At 41.4% G+C, this 10,556-nt stretch overlaps 1 pseudogene; it reads right to left on the bottom strand.

The window, feature by feature from the left end:
• Nucleotides 1-1,134: 1,134 nt before the first annotated feature.
• On the bottom strand, nt 1,135-5,614 carry LOC129867064 (phosphatidylinositol N-acetylglucosaminyltransferase subunit P-like; annotated as a pseudogene).
• Between the last annotated feature and the right edge of the window lie 4,942 nt (nt 5,615-10,556).

Genomic DNA, 10,556 nt, shown 5'->3' with positions numbered 1-10,556 from the left:
GTGAGCATCTTCACTGAGGTAATGCCATACTTCTTAGTGCCGTATGCTCGCAACTGCCCGCCAGACTAGCATCACTACTCTGGACGGTTCTGATTTAGAATATGTGGACAACTACAAATACCTAGGTGTCTGGTAAGACTGTAAACTCTCCTTCCAGACTCACATTAAGCATCTCCAAACCAAAATTAAATGTAGAATCGGCTTCCTATTTCGTAACCAAGTCTCCTTCACTCATGCTGCCAAACATACCCTCGTAAAACTGACTATCCCACCGATCCTCGACTTCTGCGATGTCATTTACTAAATAGCCTCCAACACTCTACTCAGCAAACTGGATGTAGTCTATCACAGTGCCATCCGTTTGTCACCAAAGCCCCGTATACTACCCAACACTGCGACCTGTATGATCCCGTTGGCTGGCCCTCACTACAAATTTGTCGCCAAACACCACTGGCTCCAGGTCATCTATAAGTCTTTGCTAGGTAAAGCTCTGCCTTAGCTCAGCTCACTGGTCACCATAACAACACCCAACCGTAGCATGCGCTCCAGCAGGTATATTTCCCTGGTCATCCCCAAAGCCAACACTTCCTTTGGCCGCCTTTCCTTACAGTTCTCTGCTGCAAATGACTGGAACGAATTGCAAAAATCACTGAAGTTGGAGTCTTATATCTCCCTCTCTAACTTTAAGCATCAGCTGTCAGAGCAGCTTACTGTACCTGTACACAGCCAATCTGTAAATAGCATACCCAACTACCTCCTTCCCATATTGTTATTTATCCTCTTGCTCTTTTGTACCCCAGTATCTCTACTTGCACATCATCATCTCCATATCTATCACTCCAGTGTTAATGATAAATTGTAATTATTTCACCTCTATGGCCTATTTATTGCCTTACCTCCCTACTCTTCTACATTTGTACACACTGTACTGTACATAGATATTTCTGTTGTGTTATTGACTGTACGTTTGCTAATGTGTAACTCTGTGTTGTGGTTTTTGTCGCACTGCTCTGCTTTGCTTGGCCAGGTCGCAGTTGTAAATGAGAACTTGTTCTCAACTGGCCTACCTATTAAAATAAAGGTGAAATAAAAAAATAAAAATTGTTCTTCCAACGGAATGTGAAAAATCTGTTGTCATTGAGGTGATAAATAGAAAATTATGTTCACTTCACTGATGAAGACATCCTTTAATATGGGTATGGCCCTCTTCTGGCAGTCATCCATCCTCTGACCTCTGGCATAGACATCTGTTCAAGACAATAACGTGGACTACAGGTTATAGTCGAGGTGACTAGATTCAGAGAAACAGATATTAGAGAACCTTGTTGAAGCACCTTTGGCATAGATTACAGCCTCGATTCTTCTTGGGTATGACGCTACAAGTGTGGGCACACCTGTATTTGGGGAGTTTATTCCATTCTCCTCTCAAGCTCTGTCAGGTTGGATGGGGAGCGTCGCTGCACAGCTATTTTCAGGTCTCTCCAGAGATGTTCGATCGGGTTCAAGTCAGGACTCTGGCTGGGCCACTCAAGGACGTTCAAAGACTTGTCCCGAAGCCACTCCTGCATTGTCCCCCAATTGCTCAGTTTGGCAGGGTGGCCAGCTCTAGGAAGAGCTTTGGCGATTCCAAACTTCTTCCATTTAAGAATGGAAGGTCACTGTGTTCTTGGGGACCTTCAACGGTGCAGACATTTTTTGGTACCCTTCCACCGATCTGTGTCTCGACACAATCCTGTCTCGGAGCTCTAAGGACAATTCTTTCGACCTCATGGCTTGGTTTTTGCTCTGACATGCACTGTCAACTGTGGGACCTTAGATAGACAGGTGTGTGCCTTTACAAATCATGTTCAATCAATTTAATTTACCACAGGTGGACTCCAATCAAGTTGTAGAAACATCTCAAGGATGATCAACAGAAACAGGATGCACCTGAGCTAAAGTTCGAGTCTAATAGCAAAGGGTCTGAATACTTATGTAAATATGATATTTCCATTTTGTATTTTTTTTTTTGTTGCACAAAATGTCTAAAAACCTGTTTTCGCTTTTGAATTATGGGGTATTGTTTGTAGATTGATGAGGGGGGGAAAACTATTTAATCAATTTTAGAATAAGGCTGTAATGTAATAAAATTTGGAAAAAGTCAAGGGGTCTGAAAACTTTCCAAATACACTGTATATAGCGCTATAAAATAAAACAAAAATCAGTTGGAGATTTGTATTACATATTTGAATAATCTAATGTTTACATAAATCCAGTTAGTTGCATTTTATTGAGAAAACAATGATTAGAGGTTGTTCCTTTACATGGTGTGATCTGATACTTTGGGTCTATCAAATACAGTACCAGTCAAAAGTTTGGACACACCTACTCATTCCAGGGTTTTTCTTTATTTTTACTATTTGCTACATTGTAGAACAATAGTGAAGACATCAAAACTTTGAAATAACACACATGGAATCATGTGAACCAAAAAAAGGGTTAAACAAATCAAAATATAGTTTATATTTGAGATTCTTCAAAGTAGCCACCCTTTGCCTTGATGACAGCTTTGCACACTCTTGGCATTCTCTCAAACTCAAAAAGGTGAGGTAGTCACCTTGAATGTATTTCAATTAACAGGTGTGCCTTGTTAAAAGTTAATTTGTGAAATTTCTTTCCTTCTTAATGCGTTTGAGCCAATCAGTTGTGTTGTGAAAAGGTACAGGTGGTATACATAAGATAGCCCTATTTGGTAAAAGACCAAGTCCATATTATGGCAGGAACAGCTCAAATAAGCAAAGAGAAACAACAGTCCATCATTACTTGAAGACATGAAGGTCAGTCAATCCGAAAAATTTTCAGGAACTTTGACAGTGCAGTCGCAAAAGTGCAGTCACAAAAACCATCAAGTGCAATGATGAAACTAGCTCTCATGAGGACTGCTACAGGAAAGGAAGACCTTGGCGTTACCGCTGCTGCAGAGAATAAGTTCATTAGAGTTACCAGCCTCAGAAATTGCAAGCCAAATAAATGCTTCACAGAGTTCAAGTAACAGACACATCTCAAGATCAACTGTTCAGAGGAGACTTTGTGAATCAGGCCTTCATGATTGAATTGCTGCAACCACTACTAAAGGACACCAATAATAAGAAGATTCTTGCTTGGGCCAAGAAACACAAGCAATGAACATTAGACCGGTGGAAATCTGTCCTTTGGTCTGATGAATCCAAATTTGAGATTTTTGGTTCCAACCACTGTGTCTTTGTGAGACGCAGAGTAGGTGAACGGATGATGTGTGGTTCCCACCGTGAAGCATCGAGGAGGAGGTGTTATAATGTGGGGTGCTTTGCTCCTGACACTATCAGTGATTCATTTAGAATTGAAGGAACACTTACTCAGCATGGATACCACAGCATTCTGCAGTGATACACCATCCAATCTGGTTTGTGCCTAGTGGGACTATCATTTGTTTTTCAACAGGACAATGACCCAACACACCTCCAGGCTGTGTAAGGTCTATTTGACCAAGAAGGAGAGTGGTGGACTGCGGCATCAGATGAGGCCAGTAAGTAAGCCCTACTGAATGAAGCCATTTATCTGGAACATAGGCTCACACCAAATATAAAACTGGGGAAGGAGTAAAAAATTACAACAACAAAAAAGTACATTGAAAAGTCAGGCTAACACACTCCATTTGAGAGCACATTTGGCTTTTTCACATAGTCTACAGAGAATAATATGGCATTGAATCCCCAACTTCAGTCTTCTTCTTCGATGGGTTTAACGGCGGTTGGCATCCAATGTTAATGGTGCATTACCGCCACCGGCTGGACGGGGTATTGAATTAAAAAAACATTTTGGGAAATGGGGAAAACTACGTCATACAAAATAAATAAACATGTCAAACCTATCACACTTCTTCAATCACAGTCCACTACAAAATACATCCTTGCACAGGCTCAGGGGCCTGTGATGAGGGTACATTCACCGACAAGATTTCTTGCATGGCCTCGGCTGTGAAATCACGGAGACCCAAAAAACGTTCAGCGGCATTCACAATGATTCCAATTTTCTTAAAATTCTTCTCCGCTTGTACCGTACAGTTTATGACCATTGCAATACATAATACAAAGTCCACCTTTTTAACATGTAGCATTCCACTATCCCTCGGTTGATGAGAAACCTTCACTGGTCGTGGTGGCTCTAATACCATTGCTTCTTCCCCACCACTCGTTCCGTCCAATCTTCTCACCGCCTCCAGATAGAAGACATGCTGGACACTCCTTAACCTTGCCACCTCATTCTCCCTCAGGGCACTCCAAGAATTCAAGAGCATGTTCACCTGCACAGTTGCAGCATTTCCCTTCATCTGGCATACAATCTTTTTCCCTTCTGCACACACTTGACACATGATCAAATCTTTTACATTTATGACACTGAAGGGGCGTGTGCACAAAAGCTCTTACAGGGTATCTCATGAATCCTAACTTTATATGTTAAGGGAGAGACTCTTCATCAAAGAACAGTAGCATGGATGAAGTTAATTTATTTTCTCCGTCCACCATACAGGTCAGTCGATGTGCACCAACCACTCTATCGATTTCTTCAGTTATATCCTCTGCCTTTACTTCTTGCGCCACCCCAGAAATAACCCCCTTGATAGGCGCCCTGCTATGAAAATCCATGAAGGAAAGATTTCACTCAAATATCTTTTTGAGTCATGCTTCTTCTGCTCTGCAGACACACAAAAAATCTAAATAAGACCACGTCTTGTGACTCTCATCGACGCCACACTTTCCTCCAACTCATTCCAGATTTTCCTGGAGACGGTAAACAGATAAGTAGCATTGATCCAAAACCCTGACTCCGACTAAAAACGAGTCTACTGGTTTCCTGTTTTCCAACATAGCTTTAATTCTCGTTTCTCTTTTTCTTCGCCAATGTAACCCACTCATTCTCACTTTCTGTACTATTAGCTTCACTAGACTCACTAGCAGTTTCAAACAAAACCTCAGGTTCTGCCATCTTCCGTCACATTCCAATTCCAACTTCAGTCATCAACATAGCCTAAACTCAAAAGTCACACAATTGTGATTTACAGAAGCCAACTTGTGAGCCAAGGAACAGAACAAAGCCGTAGATGGCCCTTTCTGGCAGGGGAGAGGGCAAATTTTCCACCACATAATCTGAATTCATAGAAAAGAGACGGAGATAGTGGTAAATGCATCGCAGCATTGCAGTGCCAGCTGCGCCACCAGAGTCTCTGGGTTCGCGCCCAGGCTCTGTCGCAGCCGGCCGCAACCGGGAGGTCCGTGGGGCGACGCACAATTGGCATAGCGTCGTCCGGGTTAGGGAGGGTTTGGCCGGTAGGGATATCCTTGTCTCAGTATGTAAAAATGTAATAAAATATATGCACTCTACTGTAAGTCGCTCTGGATAAGAGCGTCTGCTAAATGACTAAAATGTAAAATGTAAATATGACACATAGACAGATTAATTGCTTGGTTATAATAGGCTAATGTATAATTAGAGATATTCACCACAACATCAACATGCTTCATTTGAAGATAACTTTATGCTTTTTCGTAGGGCTAGGGAGGGAAATTTAGAACCATGTCCTAAATCTTGTACCCATCTTTATTACTTCCATATTCCGGGAAGTGGGTGTTGGTAAATTTGTCATGAGACTTCAAGCGAGTGGGAAGTAGAACAAGCAACTGATTAGCAATGAACGAGAAACACAAGCTGTGTTCAAATACTGTTGATAAAACGTTTACTGGAGACAGGAGAACAAGAGGAGACATAGGACGAGGTGGATAATTTTATAATAAGGCCGTTTAATCACATGTAAAGATATCTTAGTAAAATCTTGCAGCAAGGCTCTTTCTGTCTGATTCGTATGGAATCGTCCGGAAAAGAGACAGTCTAAAAAGTTTGTACAGGTTATATAGACAAGCAAAGTAGGTTGAATCTTGTAGTCTGGCCTTCCGATTGGTCGATCTGGGTCTTGGGTAGTCCTGATCAGGCCTGGTGTCAACGTTCCATTGGTTCCTGAGATAGTTCTTTGTTTTGTGCTCCAACCTTGAGTTCTGTGTGTCTATGGTTATCATGGGGGAGGGGAATTGTGTGTGTCTGTAGTTGGTGTCTTAATGAGTCCAGCATATGTCCAAGAGAAATGAGGAGTATGTGTATTTTGTATAAAAGATGGCTTATGTTGAAATGTTGTTATTACTAGTTTCCAGTATCTATTACAATTTCTTACAATACCCATTCCTTTCGTACTGTATACTACATACTTATTGAGTATATACGACATATTAGTTAATTGTAATATACTGTAAATGAAGGTTATCGTTTCAGTTGAGCGCACTAGCGCTTCGCCTCTCTACCGGAAGTTGATGCTGTTGCTATGCAACCTCTTGCTAGCGTAAGAAATGACTAGCCAGACATTTAACGATTTCGGGTGTGTTCGTAAATTTAATCTGGAGTGCCAGTGTGTACTCTGGGCGTTCCTAAATCAAGAGTTGTCAGATTGTCGTTTCGCTCTTGGAGCTTTCAGCACACTGGACGCTCTGGCTGAGGAGTTGGGTTGATCTGAGCGTTCTGACCTCACAACAGCAGTCAAGCACCCAAGCTAATTGGCTAACGTTGGCTTGCTACTTTCAGACACAACTGAGAGAACATCTCACTCTGACCATTTTACTTGCCCGAGCAGAGCTGTTTAGGCTGTTTGCATGTTAACCAAAGCATTGGTGACTGTAACTGTGCTGCTGGCAACAATTTAATTAAGCTTTCTGTTTGCCAACGTTTACTGACACGGCCATATTCAACGGGTGTTATTCTGTGCTCTGGCACATTCAGAGTGTTCTGCAATCGGAGTTGATAGCCAGAATGAACAATGTCCATTGAAAACGCACAACGACTATACCACTTAGCTAAGAATGATGTGAATAATCAAGTCGACAAATATTGGGTAGTTAGTTAGATACCATATAGTTAATATACTCTCTGGCTAGTTCAAATGTATTATTGAAAAGTCATTCATGTATTACATTGCTCAACATTGTCTCAATACATTTGTATCCGCTCTTGTCGGACTTCGGCTGCATATTTTCCGCCATTTTCCTAAAATCTGAAAACTTTGTGAAGCCGCGCCCGTTTTCTGAAGAATTGCAATTTGGTCCCTAAAAGCACGGAAATAGTGTCCAGTGCTTGTATACTTCGTATTTTGTCGAATTTAGTACGACGTCCGGGAATTTTTGGCATACTAAGACCAATTAGCTTACTACATACTCAATATAAGTCACAAATAGTGCGGTTAGTATGAGTGTTCGAACACAGCTACTCTTTTCACGCCAGCTCCGTGATATCAGCGACATTAACTGGTCCGAAATCGCACAAAAAGCTTCAAAATAAAGGTCCTCCTTTTTTCTTGAAATTGAGTTTGTTTCCAGATGCGTTCTATTTTTCTGATCCTATCCTTCCCGTTCATGCTATTTGGGGAGGTATTGAGGCTCATTGTTCAGTTCTAGTGGTTATCTAAGCAATAATGCACGAGGAGGTGTGGTATGACCATATATCACGGCTAAGGGTTGTTCTTGTGCACAACACAGCTGCTTGCCAATTAATTAGAACAGTCAAAAGTAATGTTTTTTTCATACTTGTGGTATACGGTCTCATATACCACGCTTTCAGGCAATCAGCATTCAGGGCCCGAGCTACCCTGTTTATAATTGTCAAGAGGTGCTCACTCTACCAAGGTGGGTAAATTAAATAATGCAATCAGTACATGTTCAAAAACGTTATTATTTTATTAAGTGGACATCGAAATGTGTATTAAACAGCAATGTTAAATATACATGAGTTGAAAAGGAGTTAATAGAAATGTCAATATTCTTCATTAAATAATATCTGTAATAGTTTCATTTATATTCCACTAGATGGCACTGTCACCCATGCTACTCTTCGTCAGGGGTCTGGTGGTAATGAAACAAAATGGTTCAGGGTTTTGAAACTGAAGTATTAGTGGTTTTTAACTGCTGTCAACTCATGTTTATCAAACGTGTTGGAATTACTTGTCAATAATCAACTGGCTGGCTTTCTTGATGTCTATAGTATTCTCTCTGGTATGCAATCTGGTTTCTGCTCAGGTTATGGATGTGTCACTGCAACCTTAAAGGTCCTCAATGATGTCACCATTGCCCTTGATTCTAAGCAATGTTGTGCTGCTATTTTTATTGACTTGGCCAAAGCTTTTGATACAGTAGACCATTCCATTCTTGTGGGCCGGCTAAGGAGTATTGGTGTCTCTGAGGGGTCTTAAGCCTGGTTTGCTAACTACCTCTCTCAAAGAGTGCAGTGTATAAAGTCAGAACATCTGCTGTCTCAGCCACTGCCTGTCACCAAGGGAGTACCCCAAGGCTCGATCCTAGGCCCCACGCTCTTCTCAATTTACATCTACAACATAGCTCAGGCAGTAGGAAGCTCTCTCATCCATTTATATGCAGATCATACAGTCTTATACTCAGCTGGCCCCTCCCCAGATTTTGTGTTAAACACTCTACAACAAAGCTTTCTTAGTGTCCAACAAGCTTTCTCTACCCCTAACCTTGTTCTGAACACCTCCAAAACAAAGGTCATGTGGTTTGGTAAGAAGAATGCACCTCTCCCCACAGGTGTGATTACTACCTCTGAGGGTTTAGAGCTTGAGGTAGTCACCTCATACAAGTACTTGGGAGTATGGCTAGACGGTACACTGTCCTTCTCTCAGCACATATCAAAGCTGTAGGCTAAAGTTAAATTTATACTTGGTTTCCCCTATCGTAATCTCTCCTCTTTCACCCCAGATGCCAAACTAATCCTGATTCAGATGACCATCCTACCCATGCTAGATTACGTAGACGTAATTTATAGATCGGCAGGTAGCGGTGCCCTCGAGCGGCTAAATGTTCTTTACCATTTGGCTATCAGATTTGCCACCAATGCTCCTTATAGGACACATCATTGCACTCTATACTCCTCTGTAAACGGGTCATCTCTGTATACCAATCACAAGACCCACTGGTTGATGCTTATTTATAAAACCCTCTTAGGCCTCACTCCCCCCTATCTGAGATATTTACTGCAGCCCTCATCCTCCACCCGTTCTGCCAGTCACATTCTGTTAAAGGTCCCCAAAGCAGACATCCCTGGGTCGCAGGTCTTTTCAGTTCACTGCAGCTAGCGACTGGAACGAGCTGCAACAAACACTCAAACTGGGCAGTTTTATATCAATCTCTTAATTCAAAGACTAAATCATGGACACTCTTACTGACAGTTGTGGATGCTTTGCGTGATGTATTGTTGTTTCTACCTTTTTGCTCTTTGTGCTGTTGTCTGTGCCCAATAATGTTTGTACCATGTTTTGTGCTGCTTCCATGTTGTGCTGCTGCCATGTTGTGTTGCTACCATGCTTTGTTATCATGTGTTGCTGCCATGCTATGTTGTTGTCTTAGGTTTCTCTTTATGTACTGTTGTGTTGTCTCTCTTGTCGTGATGTGTGTTTTGTCCTATGTTTTTATTTTTTATAAAGCCCCCGTCCCCGCAGGAGGCCTTTTGGTAGGCCTTCATTGTAAAGAAGAATTTGTTCTTAACTGACTTGACTAGTTAAATAACTATAAAAAAAATAACAGAACAGGATTAAATCATGTTTTGAAGAGAACAATTTTAAATTGGCTCTGTTTTTTATAAAGCTCTTCACAATGCTTTTTCAGGTACCCAGCCAACAACCTCAAAGAGCAAGCAACGCAGATGCAAAAGCACAATGGCTAAGAAAAACTCCCCAGAAGGCAGGAACCTAAGAAGAAACCTATAGAGGAACCAGGCTCGGAGGGGTGGCAAACACTGGCTAATTACCATTGGGCAGAAGAGGTAATTGCCTCAGGCCTCATATCGTCAAGGGGCCTCATGAGTTGGGCATAATATTCTCCTTCTTATATTTTTATTAAAATAATTTCTCTGCTTGAGGCCCCCCCATGCTCCACTCGAGGCATACACAAAAAAAATCCCCATCTGTCTGTTTAAGCTGGATATTATTTTTTTTGCATTGGCTGCATCTCAATCCTTCCGCATATGCGGTGGAAGGTTGCTGAGCTACAGTGGTATTTGTCAGAATCAGTATTCTCACGAAAATATCTGTACTGTCCGAGCGGTTACACACTCATATGAACCCTCTATGGAAAGGCGGGACTCTCACGAACACAATGGTGTAATCTGTTTTGCTCTACGACCTCCAGAAGTGTCACTGGACTTATCTGAAGGTAACCCGGTACCGAGCCAAAAAATGAATGGAAGTGAATAGGGCATTTCCATGTAAAGGTATACAGGTAATTCCTACGATAAATTATAAAAAACACTTCTGAGGTTTCTTATATCTATCCGATATAGGACAGACACTTCAAATCATACTTCCTTTTGATTTGCATTTTTTATCTAAGTTTTTACATGTATGAATCTGTTATTCAATGCATCTCTATGGGCTAATAGCAGTAAGGCCAAATTCAATGTTTCATCAAAAATGTTTTATATATTTTCTTTAT

This window comes from Salvelinus fontinalis, chromosome 2 (genome assembly GCF_029448725.1).
Source record: "Salvelinus fontinalis isolate EN_2023a chromosome 2, ASM2944872v1, whole genome shotgun sequence".
NCBI classification, from domain to species: domain Eukaryota; kingdom Metazoa; phylum Chordata; class Actinopteri; order Salmoniformes; family Salmonidae; genus Salvelinus; species Salvelinus fontinalis.
This window is presented reverse-complemented; position numbering and strand designations above follow the sequence as displayed.